This window comes from Hibiscus syriacus, unplaced genomic scaffold (genome assembly GCF_006381635.1).
Source record: "Hibiscus syriacus cultivar Baekdansim isolate YM2019G1 unplaced genomic scaffold, ASM638163v2 tig00110678_pilon, whole genome shotgun sequence".
NCBI lineage: Eukaryota > Viridiplantae > Streptophyta > Magnoliopsida > Malvales > Malvaceae > Hibiscus > Hibiscus syriacus.
The window spans coordinates 3,100,142-3,114,870 of NW_024062822.1; the positions used below are offsets into that span (position 1 = coordinate 3,100,142).

General features: G+C 32.0%; 1 pseudogene; it reads right to left on the reverse strand.

Moving 5' to 3' along the window:
• Positions 1-49: 49 nt before the first annotated feature.
• Positions 50-12,739, reverse strand: LOC120138227 (annotated as a pseudogene).
• Between the last annotated feature and the right edge of the window lie 1,990 nt (positions 12,740-14,729).

A 14,729-nucleotide genomic window follows, 5' to 3' on the forward strand; every position in this document is an offset into this window, starting at 1 on the left:
TTCGTTTTTCCTGTTTGAGATATTAATGATATAGTTGAATGGTAAAGAATTACAAAAGTAAATTTTCAGCCCTTATATGACAAGAATCAACGAATAAAAGCTTTGAAAAGTGTATCGTCTTCCAACCATTAGGATCTGAGCATGACATGATCTTGATATTAACCCCAAGGTCCAAGTTCCCGGATAACTTTTTCGTCAAAAAATTTAACGGTCTCTGTAGTTTTGTAAACATCATGTGTCAATTGCAATCCTCGAAGATGCAGCAGGACACATACAATTCCCCTTTGCAAACAAAAAGATCAGAAATTTTTTTTCTACATTAAAAAGAAAAGAAAACAGAAACATGTCTACTTGAGCATAGCCAATTTTCTTCTCATAATCAGTGGCTCCATAGTTGTACGTCAACCCAAGCACACCATTGTTATCTTCAGGTTCATAGCCCATCATGGCTATTTTGTAATAAAAATAAAAATAAGCACATGTTAGTGTGCATATATCTAAATCACTAAAAAATTCTTAAGTAAGCTAATCCCTCAATTAGATTATTATAGTTCTACATCAAGAAAATAGTATTTACCTTGTACCCTGTATTATTTTGTGTGCGAAGAGGCTTCATACCATAGGCCTGCAAGAAATGGAGATAGAAACTAAGACCTACAGTATGATATAAAACATAGCACCTAACCCCACCTCTGTAACACCCTAAACCCGATTAAGCCTAAAGTGCCACATTGGGCTACCGAGGCAACCCCTGATTTTCAAAACCTATTCATTTTCTTTTTAAATATACTGAATAGTATCATCATTAAAACATAAATAACCTTTATAGAAACATTTATAAATCGGAGCTCCATGACACATAATTTAAAATCAAAATAATACAAACTATGAGTTTAACAACTGAATGCATGAACTTCATATGTCCACAAAGCTATAATACAATACTCTGTCGAGGTGCTATAAGTCCTACTACGAAGATGCTCCATGAACTTCCCAAGCTATTTACATGAAAATGAAACATCCGAAGGCTGAGCTTACAAAGCCCAGCAGTATAATCGCTAATCTAGAGTAGCATAAGAATTTCATAAATATAGACATGCTGAAGACATGATGCTAAGCAGTAGGTACATGCATGATCTAGATCAAGTGCTACCTACTTAAGGATTTTATTTTTCTATCATTAAATTAGGAGTCCCACGCTTCCCTTAGTCCTCTACTAAGGGCCTCACCATAAGTACAACACATTATCTAAATACGACTCTAATACTCTTGTGCATTATCTGAATGCAAACTTGATTGTAATGTGTATTATCTGAATGCAATACCGACTCTGCTATGCTAGTATCTACTATCACATAGCATCAAATACTAATCTATTGAAAGAGAGTGATGGTATCACATAGCATCTGTAAAGTCCCCTCTAAGCTGCTGAATGATCTCCTGGTATCACATAGCATCGGGTAGTCCATGGAGGGAGAAGCCTGGTATCACATAGCATCAGATATTCCCACTCAACTAAAACATTGTCTTGGTATCACATAACATCAAGCCATGATTTTATGATAACTCCAGTACCAGACTGATGCAACTATACATGCATATCTAAGGCCCAAAGATCACACAACACTGACACTGCTAACCCATTCCTCGTGAGTGTTTGGGCCTCGTGCCCTAGTTAGCCCCTGAAGTGCCTCGTGCACTGACAATACCCCACTAGGGCAACTAAGGTAACCTGGCTATACCCTAGTATATCTGGACTCACTAAAGTGAGGTTATCCTCTCACTAGTTTCTATCTCGCTCGTTCTCTCATCTAGAACATTGTGCGAAGGCTTATTAGTCTGTTACTATTGTTATTTATTAAGCTGCTCTATTTTGGTCATTCGTTACTCAACAGAGTTTTGGTCACTTGACTCAATAGAGTTTCTACACGTTTTTTGATTCAACGATGATTACTGAGTTTACTGATCAGTGGATGTACTATTTGCTATCCCAATACCTGACTCGTGTTCAACTCTAGGTAGCGACGCTCTAGTCGTTCTTATTGTACTTCCCTTCAATACTCCTCCTGAATTGAAAGGGACAAATTACCTCTCATGGGTTCACTGACGCTTTTTAAAACTTACGATTCCCACTATTACTGAATCCGTCTTATTCATCATACTTCTTTTCATTACATTCTCTGTAACGATCCTCGTCCTTAACAATCCGTATACGTGCTTGTCTGGATATATTTTGATGTGTTATACTTAGTATGGTTACATTTTGTGTAACCCACTCCTACGAGTGTTTTCTAAGTATGTTTGGTCATTTATGTCCCCCATGGACTAATTCTTACTATTATGGATTGTCCTTAGCTATCATGGGCCTTAAACGAGTCAAATTTGACTATCCCAAGTGAGTAATATCAATACTCTAGGGTCAAGTATCAATACCCCTATGAGTACAGTACCAAAAATGCATTTTGTTTCTAAAATTGAGGCACGTTATTGATACTGTCACCCCTACAATATTGATACTCTCCCTAGCAGTATTGATATTCTCCCTAGCAGTATTGATACTCCCAGCTTAAATCCCTAATTTTTACCCCAATTCAACCAGTATCAATATTGTTCATCCTAATATTGATACTTGAACCCGAAAATGGTTTATTTAGGCTCGGGAATCACTTTAAAATCATTCTAAATGACTTAGTTTGGTTTCTAATCTTGTTCTGAAGCTTTAATAAGTTATTTAGGGTTTTAAGGTATCATAAAAACACATTATTAACACCTAAAATGTGATTTGTTTAAGAATTCAAAAATAAACCCTAAAATGCTTAAACCACCAAATCTTAGAAAAATCTTTAAATTTATGAAAACTTAATACTCCAAAGGATTAAAAATACACTACCTTGATGCTAGGATCCCGAAATGAAGCTCTTTGCTTAGCCCCACTCCTTTTATTGGTGATTTGGATGAAACCTACACCTTTTTCTTTAGCTAGAAAGAACCCAAGGCTTTGATTTTAATAAAACAATGTTGCTAGAGGGATTTAGAACGAAATGAAGCTTTAAAAATGTGTGAAAGGTTCACCTTTAGCTATCACATTTGGAGATGAGGGAGGAAGAGAAAATGAGAATAAAGAAAAATGAATAGAAGATGGAGATGGAAGAAATAAAAAGTCTCCATCTTTACAAAGTGGGAAAATTTCACTAAAGGTCCTTCTTTATCTATACGAAATTCATAAATCTCACCTTTATGGCTAATTGGGCTTAATTTCAACCCAATTAAGCCCAACAACTTAAATCATGAAATCTATGGGGTCCACTTACCTTTCAGGTATATTCAAAACTACTAGTTAAAAATTTGGGGTGTTATGTAACACCACAAAATCTTGGTTAGTGACCAAAATATAAATTTTGAAAGTTTAGTGGCTAAAGTATAAAGTTTGGAAAATTTTAGGGACCAAAAGTGTATTTTTCAAAATTTAGTTGTTTTAACCCCATAAATGAATAGTTTAACTCCAAGAATTACATTTTGGTGAGAATTAGATTTTTGATCCAACATTTATGTTAAAAGCTGTAACGTGTTAAAGTCTGGTAAAATTCGGTAAATCTGGTCGAACAGAAATTTTGAGAAAATTTGAAGGATATTAAATTAAACTTAGAAATATTATTTATACATTTTAAAATGATGGTAAATAATATGGACCATTGGATTTGAGAATTTATTTCCATGTTCAATTTGGACCGTTGGATGAAAATGACAAAATTGAAATTCTTGAAAAGTTGTATGGATAAAGATGTCAAGAGTATAATATTTTGTTCATATTTGACTTTGGAAGATGATAACCAACATGTGGCTTGATATGGATGTAATTATCAAGTTTCATTAATGGTAAAATTGTCATTTCCTAATTAAATGAATTTTAAATTCATTTAAGCTTAATAAATGACAAATTAACATGAAATTTCATTAAAATAAGGCTTTCTTCAACCTTCATTTCGTTCTCCTCATAACCTAAGTGAGAGAAATTTTATTTTTCCATTTTTGAGCAATTTTCCTTTGGATTTTAGATAGAATCGCGAAATAGAAAATTGTTATATTCGAAGAGCTCTATCATTTGGTACCATTATTGCATACTAATCTTGCTTGAATGTAAAGTTCTCAAATTTTAGGGTTTATGTTCATATTAGGGTTTTATAAATTGATGATGGATTTTGAGGTTGTAGAATCATTTTCAAGCTTGTTTGATGGTCAAAACCACCTAGAAATGATATATTGATTTTCACCTAAACCCTAAATTAAGGGGATTTTTTGATTTGATGAAATTGAGTTAGGGGTTCGATTGTAGAGGTTATAAAATGTTGAATAGATGTTGATTTTATGCTCTAATCAAATTGAAATCATGAAACCCTACACCCTTAACATTCGACCTAAGATTTGGTAGTGAGAAAAATTATTAAAAAATTATACGAGGGATAGAAGTGAAGTAAGAAGAATCCTACAAGCTTTATAAAGTTATTAGAACCAACTTGTAATTTTGAGAAATTTGAGGACCTATTTGATAATTTTAAAAGTTATGGGGTTGATGTTTAATTATTCAATACATGAAGTACTATGCTGGAAATTAATGCTTGAGTGATGAATTTGGTGTTAGAATGTGAAATTTGACTATTTTGGGAAGTTGTCAAAGTTTGAGTAATAAATGACAAATATTGAGAAAGTTAGTGACTTAAGTGGTAATAATGAAATTTTTGAGGCATTGTTCTGGAAATTAGATGCCGAAAATTTAATTAAGTTGTTTGATACTTGAATTGAAGTAAAAGGACATATGACTATTTAGAATAAATAGAAAAGTTAGATGAATTCTAAGAGAATTCATAATTAGTAGTTAAAATGGAAAGTTGAAAAATGTTATGTGAAGTTTGGGTGAATTTGGATAAAAAAGGGACTTGAATGGTCAAATTGAAGTGTTAAAGTCAATATTTATATTGTGACATGGAATTAGTATCAAATGAGCATCAATAGATTTTTAAGAATTTATTTTCTATTGTGTGGCTATGTTAGTGAGATTCTAACATGTGATTTCAAATGTACATGTTTTGTAAATGATGTTCAGTTAGATTGTGTGCTTGAAATCAAGATCAAACAATGTTAAAGCTAAGGAGAGCTTAAGGATGAAATGTAAATTTCTAAGAACAGTTAAAAGCTAAGGACTCCAGGTGAGTGCATATTTAATTTATATTTATGATATCGTGCAAACATTGAATTTTGTGATTCATGCGTATATGTTCATTTGGTATGCTAATAGAATTAGTGAATAAGCTGAAAATATAAGTTAGTGAAATTTGCCCATATTTTTGTTCTAAACTATAAGTTTAGAAAATCACCATAAATTATATAGAAATGATTAAGGGATTATTTTTATGCTGTTGGATTTGTATATCAGTCTAGTTTTGTTGAGAACAAATGGATACTGATTTCAAGAAGTATACAAAAAGATATGAATTTTTAATTGAGAATAGGTCAGAAAATAGGGCAGCGGATTCTGCTCAAAACAACTTCTGTAAGTTAACCTTCAAAATTCACTATAAATTGTACAAGATGAACTAGAAAGAGTGCATTATATGGTCAGATTCGTATTCAATTATAAGTTCCATTGGTATAAACAGAATAATTTTTAAGTGTCTATATTAATACATAATAATATATTTTTAAAGGTAGTGCAAACTGTCAACATATGAAAATTGTCATAAATTATGTTTTCATATTACTCCTTTCTTATATGTTATTATAAATATTTGAAATGATTCAAATTTATTACATTTGTCATGATAGTTAAGATTATTTATTTCATGATGAATATGATGCATTTATGTAATTGATGATGATTATGATATATAAATGCGAAAATGAAATGTTTAGGGTACGAACTGCCCATTATGTTATGATATGAAAAGTCATTTATTTCGACATATTGATATCTTTGATATTCGATAACATATAATAATTAATGAAAAAACTCATTGTATGATGCATTGAGAGTTGTAGGTACAATTGACATGCCAGGAAGTTGAGTAAAGTTCAAGTTAAGTCAAGTTATGGTGCAGTCATGTACATTACGTATGACACCATTGGTGCATATAATATGTTTTGCACTTGGAGTGCATCTTATGATGATGATTGACACCATGAAGTGCCTAGTGCGCACATTACGTATGACTCACGTACCTTGCATTCTCATAAATATGCATTGGACTATGAACTTGAAAATAAGTATGAATCTAAAATTAAGTTATGAATCTGAAATAAGTTACGAGTCCGGAAAAAAGTTTTGAATATGAGAATGAGTTCTGAAATGTGAAAGCACGGATTATGAGAATGAAATGTGAAAGTGAATATGAAAGTGAAAGATGAAAATGAGATATGAAAGTTTTGTATTGTATATGAATGAAAAAGAATATGATATGACTATTATGTATGATATTGTTTATCATGGCTATGATATGACTATTATGTATGATATTGTTTATCATGGTTTTGATAAAATCATGAGATGATGACTTTCAGGTCCTAAATGAGAAAAAATGATTTGAATAAATCAGTTTGGATATTTAGTGATTTTATTGGAATTTAAGTTAATGTTTTAAATTGTTATGATATTATTAAGTTTTATATAAGTGAATATGTTGTTTAGATGTTGTTAAGCAGTTTGACATTTATTCACTTTAGTTGTTTATAACGTCTTACTTAGTATATACTTAGTGTGTGATGATTTTCACGCGTATGTAAAGAAGAGCAAGTGAAGTAAGGAGCTGAGTGGGCATCAATCAATAAAGAAAAGTTAAAGGTATCAGTAATGCATCCTACTATTTTAAATTTTTTAAATGACATGTATACGAATAAGAAAATTTTAAGATATGTTATTATGGATATAAATAACAATTTAAGTTTTGCGTTTTAGATAAAAATTGAATTTTGACAGAGTAAAGAAATATTTTAAATTAGACAGTTTATCTTATGACATGAAACAATATAAAATTGTTTGTTGTTACCTGAAACTGATATTGATTTGGATGCGTAAATACTATAATATGATTTTACGTGATCACATTATTTATTGAAAGGATTAAATTGGATAAATTTCAAAAGTTCAAAATTTTACTGGATTTTCAACTTAGAATGTATGTAAAGCTATGTGATATCTTTGACTCATATTCGAGTACGTATACTGGTTAAGGGTGTTACATGTTACAACCTCCACCCCTCTCACAATTTTTATTTTAAAAAGGGATGTCATGTTCATGTAAAAAACCGTAAGTAGCATCAGATATAATTGACAAAGGTTCTGCAACAACTCTCACCTTCTCATAAAATTTTATGCACCAACCAACAGGGAGAATTACGTGGAAAAAGGGTTCAAAAGTAGGCCACATTTCAAATAGCTCAAACTTATAACCATCAGGATCCTCAGCAAATGCATTACAGTAGTACCACTTTTCACTTGAGTTCGGTGTCTGACATGGACTTGCATTCAACGCAAATTATTCACCTGTGATGTTGGAAGTTGAGCAGTTGAACTTCTAATTAGAGGAGATGAAGAAAAAAACGAGGAAACTTTAAGAATTTGAGAAGGATGTACTTCGAGAAAGGAAAGAAATGGTGAGTTGAAGAAAAAGAAGAAGAGAAGGTGAGAAATGGTCAAAATGATCTCACGTGGCTAAATAGTGCCCAAAAAGTCATACTAACGTGCTACATCAGTATTCCGTTACTCCAGTGATGGCTCTTAACGGCCGAGTGACCAATTTAATATAAATCGATAACGTTAGTGATCAATTTCATAAATTAAAAAATATTGATGATACCTATCATAAGCATCTTATTATTTTATGTATATTTTTCCTCCATTAGTGATGGAAGCAAATTTGGACTCTAACTTGGAAAGCTCGAGATTGATCCATTGACAAAATTAATCCCAAAAGCAGAAAATTAATTAAATAAGCCACCTGCTTATTGGATTTTGAGAGGGCAGAGAGCACGTGCCTTTTTATGTTATTGTTTTGTGGTTTATTACGTAACGTGCCTTTCGACTTAAATCTTTTGTGGCTCAAGAAAAGCCAATGTTCCCCTTTTTTATTCTCCTAATGGAGGAATTATTAAAGCATGATAATCTAATTTTCGTGACCACACATGTTCAGCATTTTGATCAATTACCGAAATTTTTATTATGTATTAATGATAATTTTAACTCTCAAATTTCTTTAAAAAATATTTCAATTTTTTAACTTTTTATCAAATTGAATTAATTGATGAAAAATATAATAAAATATTAATAATCTTATATTTTTAAAAAATTTTAATTTCTAAAAATTTAAATATATTATATATATTGACATTTTTTAATTTTAAATATTTGTTATTTTTACAGAAAAATTGAATAATAGTGTATTAATATTAATAAAAAATGATTGACGTCAACTTTCTATGTTTATTACTTTTTCTTTCAGCTAATTTAATTTAAAAAAATAAAAAACAAAAATTGAGAGATAAATATTATTACACTGTTATGAATATTTATTTATGTGGACATTTATCTCCATCTATATATCTATAACATAGAGTTTTGATATACTTTATAATTAAGACTTTAATATACATTAGATTTAGAGTTCTATATTATATATAATACTCATGCTTATAAATATGGAATTCGGAGAAAACATTGTATACAACTCATATTGATATCAGAATATAGCTCTCTCCCCGTATTCTTATATCTCTTATTCTTCATGTTCTTTTTATTGCATAGTTTTGATTATTTCATAACACTTTTAGTATTTATTTATTTATTTCTACAAACAATCAGGAGTGTTTGTTATTCATAGAGATCTCGAGTTCGAGTACCAACGGCTATAACAAGTGTAATTGAATGTTCATTGTCAAATGATTGACAATATTTATAATATATACTACTTTTTAATCACCTTAGCTTAATTAAGAAAAAAAAACTCTACAAACAACCTTCCTAACATAGTTAATGTCTGCTAGCTTAAATTATAAAATTTTAAACCAACATTTAATAATTAAAATATAAAAATAAATTTGATCGGTTTCATTTTTATGATTTATTATCAGTATGTTTATTGATAATGTGTAGAATTATACATTATTTTTATTTTTATTAAAAAGTGATTATTATATTTCTAAGCTAAATGTAGAGATTCAAACCCCGTAAGTGAAATAATATGAACATTTTTAACCATTCAGTAAACTAATGGATCTTGAATTATACACTATTAATATATTAGAGAGAAAATATAATAAACGTAAATTCTTTTTATTTGCAAAATTAAAGCTACTCTGAAAATGATTAATTAATACAAAGTGTATCTCAATTTCTTAACATTCTTTAAAAACAAATTCTAGTAAGTGGTATTAACCCATTAAATTATACCCATTTTAATTAATTATAAACTTTTATTTATGGAAGTATAGATATACCTAATAGAAAATTAGTTCTCTACCATCAATAACAATTGTACACCTGATTTTGGTGGGACATTCCTAATGATTATAAAAAATATATATGATATGGATCAAGACACAACATATTGAGAACATAAATTAGTATGGGTCATTCCTAGCCAATTAAACTGAATAATCCCTCGAAGTCGTTTCCAAGAAATTGCAGGCACTTGATGGCCACTAATTCTGAGATATGTTTTTAATAATCGAATTGACTTTGGTGAATTGGAATAAAAAAAGGAAAGAAAAGAGGTTGGCAATTTACAAAATTTAAACTCTTACATATCATCCTAATGATGAAGTTTTATATTAGAGCAGCAGGCACTTGATGGCCACTAATTCTGAGATATGTTTTTAATAATCGAATTGACTTTGGTGAATTGGAATAAAAAAAGAAAAGAAAAGAGGTTGGCAATTTACAAAATTTAAACTCTTACATATCATCCTAATGATGAAGTTTTATATTAGAGCACAGCAGGGCATGATAGCATTTTATATTAGTTTTTGGTTCAAAACATTAGTAATTCAAAGCAATATCCATTCCCGTTTAGCCAATTATCAAAGCTAATGCTGGTGTGTGTGTGTGTGTATGCATATGCATATGCATATGCGCAAACATAATTAGTTTTGGGGTCGGATGTAATGTATGATTTAAATATGTTACATTATCTGGCTGTGGTGGTTAGCTGACCTTTTCTTTAAAATAAAGGCTGAATGATAATAGAAAAATAAACCCACTCATTTGGTTCATCATCTAAGGCTTTGGATTAGGACAGAGCAATTCGAATTTTGGATATGCCAAAGGCTTGTATCCGAGAAAGTTTTGGTTGAAAACGACATCGAGTAGTTCTCTTTCAAAAGGAAAAAAGTGCAGAAATAACTCTATTCCATCATCAAATCTATTATAAAAAAATCCGTCATACTAATTTACTCCTATCTGTCCTGTGTGCTGCTAGAAAGTTAGAAATCATGAAAGAACCTGGGTAGATGAACTGCAATTTCCAATGTGCTAAAATTGACCCAAATAATAAAGTATTGCAGAGAAGATGCTTAACAAGAAAATGCTCTCAATTCTAACAGATTGATAAGCAGGTGCCACACCAAATCTGTATTCATCAAATAATGATTTACAAAGAAAACAAACAAACGAAAGAACTCTTGAATTTGATTTAGATTTTCTGTCGTAAAGTTATCGACTTTTACAAGCAAAGTGAATTGGGTTTCAAGCAAGTAGGAAGTTCTGTCGCATTTTGACCGGATTGTATCACATTATGATTAAAATACAGACAATAATTCTCTAACCCCTAGATTCAACTTAGATATTACGATCGAATCTCGACGGTTACATTTTGTATTCATAAATCCTTTTCATATTCAAGACGTAGTTGAAATCTATTTCAATGAATAATATATATAACGGAAAAATACGGAAATATCCAATAGTGAGGTTCATACTGTAAACATATGTGAATACCAACATCGGAATATCGTATAAAACATGCCCAGAAATAAAATACCGATAATATAGATACATAAAGACAATATTAAGAACTTTTGTAACTAGAATATAATAGAAATGACATATAGAAATATACAATAGGTACAAAAAGGAGAACAATTGATCCTCCTGATGTCAAGTCTGCTACCCTGCTGTCTGGTAATATCTGAAAAGTTAAAAAATAAATAGTGAGTTAAAAAGCCCAGTGTGCTCTTTACGAAGTATAAAAACATTCAAAGTAATATTTCAGTAAAAATTAATTTATAAAACATGCTTTTAAAACATGAACACTACCCCCATCCTAACACTAAAATAGGTAAGCTCTCCTGAACCATACCCCTACCTGTACACCTAGTAAGGACTTATGGTAAAGACTTACCCTGTGCACAAAGCATAAGAGTTTGCAGTAAGGTCTTACAAATCATGGATTAAGCCTGAGATATTTCCTCCAGTAATACCCTCAATGAAAATAAATATGTATGTATTTGAGTGAAACAATAATTTTTTTTTTGAAAAATGGTTACTTTGTATTAGAAATCACAAAGTACACCACCCCAAGGACCTTATTAAAAAACCTCTCTAATCCTAATTAGAGAAAAAGAGTGAACCTTGGGATGGAAGAAGGTCCAACAAGGACCCAGGAACAACAAGAAACAACAGCCGGGAACACACCACTAGAACAACCCGAAACAAACATCAACAATGTAGCTACACACTACCCCTGAATGAAACACAAATAAGAACTACACACATCCAAAACAACAAACAAAACCAAGATACAACCTCCGAGACATAAAACAGAAGAGATATGCCTAACAAAGGTTGTAAACCTTTGATCTGAGCCCAAACAGCGTCAACCAAACAGTAAGGAAGCGAGACTACGAACAACTCTAAAACACTCGAATCCATCGAGGGCCATAGTGAAACAGCGAAAAAGATCTCTAGAAGCTCTGCCCTAACACAAACCTTCCACGCGAAGCGTTGCCCTCGCTTTCAAAGATCAATCTTCGACTGATCAGCAGCACAATCAGTCGCAAACAAACCACGATCAGCCACATCCCTACTATCAAATTGCCTCTACTTCTGTCTCCTCAAATCTTCTTCATTCTATTGAGCATACACACTAAATACCAATCTCAAAAATCCAAGTTGGACTGTTGGGATTGTACCAAACCACCATACATATTTTACAAAATAAATCCTCGCCCACTGCTCTAATAATCGCCTACCTGGATAATATGTCAAACATAATTAAAAATAGAAAATCAAGCTTATTCTCTTAAAAACGCAGCTCCACCTCACAATCCACTATCCCATACAAGTTGTCTCCAAATCTGCAACATTATCACTCCTCAGGCAGAAACGCAAACATGCAGATGCAATAATAAAAACCTAGCCCCCCCCCACATGCATCACTCCTAGTTCCACTAAAACTCCCATATCATGCTACCCCTCTACCGAAACACACAGAGCCGCAAACACCAATATAGCTGCCCATACCAAAAATATTCCTCTGGCACAACGCCAAGAGCTACACGTGTCCATACCACCTTACTCAGGACTAGTTTATTATGCACAAACCATAATGAAACCAAAAGCAACCACCAAAACATCGGCGACTGCATGCCACGCTCCGCCATCAACCAAAGCTCCAACAAAGAAAGCACAAAACCTCAAAAAAATGGAGAACTTCCAAAAGAAATAACACCCACTATTAAACGACAACCACCTCATAGCAGAAGTATTCGGTAAATCAGATATCAAAATCCAATGCATATGGTAAATTAGATATCATATAATCAAAATATTTAATATGATCAGAATTCCAAGACAGTTCATATAGGAAATTCAAAACATTAATGTAACACCATCAGGAACACACTTGGATTGGTCTGAGAAGTCTGGTAGGGTAGTCTACTACTGGGTCTACCTATCACGATTAAGCCCGGTTCTAGGTCATATGAATCGTAACAACTACATCAAAATCCTAATATGATAAATAATAAACTTTACTTCAACAATTTATGAAAACCTACAAGTAGCTCTCAAAGTACACAGACTGTATGGATATGTTGGAGGGAAGCTTCGGATCTAGTCGACCCTCGAGGAAATACGAGTACCTTCATAAAAATATATTCATAAATCAATTATATATTCAATACCTAAATAATCATGTAGAAATATTAAAAATACTAAGCATTTTTTGGTTAACGGACTTATTTCGGATCTTTAGGGTCAGAATTTGGCAAAAATAACCGTAAAATCGGACTTAGGACGATGAAAAAGTCAAGAGAGATTTTTCAAAAAAATCAATACTGGTCAACAATCAAAGTCAACACCGGTCAACGTTGATTAACAGCTCGGCTATGCTCGATGCGACTTGGCTCTTCATATTAGTTTGACTGGATCAGTTCAGTTTAGTTGGGCTGTATGATTGGGCCATATGGTTTAGGCTAGGTGAGTTTAGATCGGGTCAGGCGATCGGGTCGGATGCGGGTCAATAGGCCAGGTTAACCTGATTCCAGAAGATTCATTAGGTGGTGGAGAAGCCCCACGCACAAAGGCAGGGATTGGGACTCGTATGGCGTCGATGTTTCGTCTTGCAAAAAAATTCTAAAATTATTTTAAGGGGTTCGAGTCACTTACTAAGCTCGATTCATGTAGGTGAACAAAGAGCTCAATTTTGCATCGTCGGAATCTTCTTTTCCTTCATCCTTCACTAGCCGACAACAACTACGATAAGGTGAATACCAGTGGACTCGAGACAACATTGGGATCACAATGGTACAGGAGATGTCGTAAATGGAGTTACGATGACGAATTAATGTTTGAAAGTTCTTGAATAAAAGTTGCTAAAATAGGAAATAGGAAATAGGAGAGAGAGAGAGAGAGAGAGAGAGAGAGAGAGAGAGAGAGAGAGAGAGAGAGAGAGAGAGAGAGAGAGAGAGAGAGAGAGAGAGAGAGAGAGAGAGAGAGAGAGAGAGAGATTTGGGGTTCCAAACGAGGAAAGTTTCAGGTTTGGGGTTTTAAAGCTAAATCTATCTAGAAAATGGCAAAATTATGTCATAGGTCTTTGAGTTTTGTACTTTCTGAATTTGTTCCAAATTTAATTAAAAATTCATTTTTGTCCACAAATTTAACTAAAATTTCAATTTAATCACCAAAATTAATTTTAAGAAAAATTTAGCCTTAAATTGGGGTTGACAAATTTGATTCAGAATCAAGTTTGTTTTAATTCACTTCAAGTGTGGGCTTGAGTTCATTATAAATGATTATTCTAGCGTATTATATTTTGGTACCAAGAAAACTAGACAGATAAATTAAACATTTATCACCTCCAACCAAAAATAATTAAAGACCAAAGTAGAATGCATAAGCAAAAGAATTTATAAGCTGAGAGGTTCGCTAAAATATTTTTAGGTTAAACTACCTATTTGATCATTCAATTATAATCAATCGCTTTTTTATTTTGATCATCGAACTATTTTGTTTTTTTAGAAACTTATCTTTGAAATTATGTGTGTTTTCTTTCTATTTTGATCATCTTCTATTAAGTTTTCGTTAAAACTTTACGAAGTCGATGATGTGGCTCGGAATGACAATATTTTTAGTCTCTTCTGTAGTTTTTTACTTGTTTAACATTTTTAGATAACCTCTAATGAACATTTCACTCTTCTTTTCATGTCATGATGTTTTAGAGTCGGTTCCACATGTAACTAAAGTC